A 3786-nucleotide genomic window follows, 5' to 3' on the forward strand; every position below is an offset into this window, starting at 1 on the left:
CAAATTGGAGAGGTGTTGGGCTGCAACACATACGAGGCCTTGTCAGTCCCTCGGTTAACCGTTGGAGTATCAAACGAAGTCCAAATGGTACGAAACTTGGCAGGCGGTCTACCGGTAGTAAACCAAGGCCGCTTGGCAAGACTCGGTCCAATCCGGAAATGTTTAACCCCCACACAAGAAAGAAAGGTAGAAATGACCACCGGAGGAGAACGAAGCACCGGAATGCAAAACGGACAATGGGGAAAAGCTCGGATGCATGAGACGAACACGTATGCAAATGAAATGCACATGAACACATGATATACAATGGATGACACACAAGCAATGACAAGGCAACACCTGCGAATAACTGAACGACACCTGGCACATCGGTCTCGGGGCGTTACAGGAGGCCAGTCGACTGCCCTGGCGCCGGCTGGTCTTTGCAGTAAAACCAGGTCGACTGCCATCCGCGGACCGAGTCGGGAAGAATCATGGCCGGAAAGGAACTTTTCCCTCTCATCTGAACACCAAGACCCCCACACATCTGAATCACTTGTGTTCTCCGTCACTCAGATTGGCCTTTTTCACCATCTGAGAACGACAGGTGAAAATGTGCTTGAAAAGACCCCAGTGAGGCCGACAACCCAAGAAATTCTCGCACAAAGACACGAAAGCAGCGAGATACACGATTGTGTTGGGAGTGAAGTGGTGGAGTTGTGCCCGAAAGAAATTCAGAAATCCCCGAAAGAAAGGGTGAGGAGGCAAGGAAAATCCGCGGTCGACGTGGGTGGCAAGGAGAACGCGCTCACCCTCCCGAGGTTGCGTCTCGGATTCCTTCCCCGGAAGCCGCGCCGATCCATGGGGGATCAGTCCTCCGTCGGCTAGGTCGTCGAGGTCTTCTTGGCGGATCGCCAAGCGGATCCAGTCGCCCTGGATCCAGCCCTTCGGCATGCCGGCTCGTGAGGAAGATCCACCCCGACTGGTCGCCTTCCCCTTCGCCTTTGCCGTCGCCTTCTTCGCCCGCTCCCGAGCCGCCGTCTTCTCCTTCCCCATCGTCGCCGACAAGACGCGTATGGAGCGGCGGCGCTGGGGCGAGAGCGAGCGCGATGAAGAAGCCTGAAGAGGAGAAGAGGAAATGAGAACGCACTGTTCAAGAAACCCCGGTCCGACGCCTTATATGAGGTCGCTTCGGAGTGGCTAACAGGTAGGCCCAGACGATCCTGTCAAATACCGTAACAGTCGCGCGTGCGATACGTGGCGAAAAAGGTGGCGCGGAGATCGAGGCAGCTCCGCCCTATCCCATCCGATTACTGTGGCCTCCCCGTCCCGTGCGCTTCCCAAAATTCGAATCCTGTGAAATCTGCGAGCAGCAGAACAACTTGTCAGATGGAATATCTCCTCCACACCGTCACTCGGAGCTTTTCAAGTAAAGAAACTCACTCGACAAAAAACTAAGAATGGATCAAGGCGACTGAAAAGGAAGTTGCTATCATCACTCAGGTTCATTGATCTGAAACAAGATATGCTCATGGCATGAAAAATGAGTCGGAGAAGTTCTCAACTCCTTCCCCACTCAAACCTCGATCCATTCGGGGGCTAATGATGAAGCTATGTACCTAGGGCAGGGTCATGGACCTGTCCTAACTGCCCTACCCAAGGACATCTCTAGAAGAAATCACCTTTCAATCGACTTGGAGGTGTTCCACTCGACAGACTCAAAGACACTCGACCAAGAAGCAATCACTCGACCAAGATCCAACCACTCGACGGCCAGGAGACCTAAAGTCACTCCGCACGCTAACGGTCGGTCATTAAGTAGCTTTTATGGTCATCATAGCACTTTATTAGGGGCGTTACCAGTAACGCCCGACCTTAATGTATTTGAAACCCTGCATAACTGAGGGCCAGAGGGGTCTGGCGAACTCTATATAAGCCACCCCCTCCTCAGTGTAAAGGGTTCGCACCCCGGTAATTCATACACACATAATCCAGTCGACCGCCTCCAGGCTCCGAGACGTAGGGCTATTACTTCCTCCGAGAAGGGCCTGAACTCGTAAACCTCGTCTGCTTACAACTACTACATAGCTAAGATCTTGCCTCTCCATACCTACCCCCCTACATTACTGTCAGACTTAGAACCACGACAACGCCGCCAGCCATAGACTCGGACCGCGGGCATGACATTACCCACCCCGCCAATGAGGTAAGCTTTTAACGCATCCTCTACTTGCTTGTTTCAAGGAGGATATCTAAAATTTTATTATTTCAAGTATGGACGGAGAGAGCGGAGCGGATTCAGTGTCCGGCTACGCTACACAAGGAACCAGTCATCCCGCGGCTAGCGAGGATGCTGGTATCGGCGCCCTATAAGGTGCTGGAGAAGAAAGCCAAGAAGAAGTCCAAGGGGGTCCGGAGTGGCCCCCGTCGCAAGGGCGCTTCGGACGTGACATCCGAAGACAAGACCCGCTCCTCCGCTGCCGAAGATGACAACGAGGAGGAGGAGAGAGAAACTCTCCCCCTGATGGGGGGAGGAAGAAGAGGGCGGCCTCCACAAATTTGGAGGCGGAGGCGCCCAAGAGGGGGAAAGGCCCTCTCGCGGATAACTCCGCATGGGACATCGATAGTAGTCTGGAGCGATGCCCCCGGAACAAGCCCCTGGCCGCATCGTGAGTACTAAGAACCAGCACGCGTCCATTTATCCGGCCTCTCCATTTTATGGTATCAATATGATTAATCATGTTATTGCAGTCCGGCCCACGACAGCTCCCAGAGATCCTCATCAAGAGGCTCGTTGGATTCAAAGGCGATGGCTAGTGAGTCACCGGCGACCGCTCACTCTCCCACGGCCAAGGGCGACGATGGGGTGTTGTCCCAAAGGACCTTCCCAGGCCAGGGAGAGGTTCAGGAGGCTGTCGGGGTGACGCCAGAGGGTGAAACCTCGGTGGCAAAACACATGGGGGAGCAGATCCCCATGGCGACTGAGGGTGGGGGCCTTGATTAGTTCGCCCCCCAGCCGAATACGATTCTGAAGACCCACGTGGCTCCTGAATCTAGCGAACGACTTCCTTCAAAAGAAGGGGTTGTGCCTATTCCGCCGGCGACCTCTGTCCAACCAGAGGCGCCGGATAGTCTGTTGGAAGCGCTACGAGGCGCTTCCATTGTGGATGAACACCGTATCCTTATGGGTACAGTGATTGAAAGGGTTCAGTCCGTCAAGAGTGGACTGACCGAAGCCTGTAGCGTCCTGCTGACAGGCTTTGAGGTAAGAGGCGTAAAAGGGAAAATCCCAATATAGACAGTAGCCCCTGAGACACTGTCCGGTGTTCAGCAAGAAAATCCGGACAGAGGATCAATTAAATTTCACAGGAAACTAACTAAATGTGTCTTATGTGAATAAGCAGGTGTCGTTGCTGGCCGCGACCTCACATACTGCCGAAGTCTCGAGACTAAAGCAGAGACTGGAGCGGGCCGAGGAGGAGCTCGGCCAAGTGAGGAAGAAGCTGGAAGACCAGCAAGGTATGTAATGACTCGCTATATATTCAGAATGAATAAATGATGTATATTGACCGTAGTGTCATGATATGTGTAGGTGCCACGACCAAGGTCGAGGCCCTTAAAAAGGCCCTGGCCGAAGCCGAGGGGAAAGCTGTCAAGGAGCAGGCCGCTCGTAACAAGCTTAAGGCCAGGTTGAACGAGGTCCACCAAGAGCTCCAGGACGATGTGAATAAGTGTGAGACCTTGGAGTGCGATGTTTCGGCTCGAGAGACCGAACTCGCCAAGGCTCGCCAAAGTGCGGAAGCGGCC

The sequence above is a fragment of the Triticum urartu genome, chromosome 4A, assembly GCF_056163025.1.
Source record: "Triticum urartu cultivar PI428250 chromosome 4A, HENAU_Tu73, whole genome shotgun sequence".
Taxonomy (NCBI): domain Eukaryota; kingdom Viridiplantae; phylum Streptophyta; class Magnoliopsida; order Poales; family Poaceae; genus Triticum; species Triticum urartu.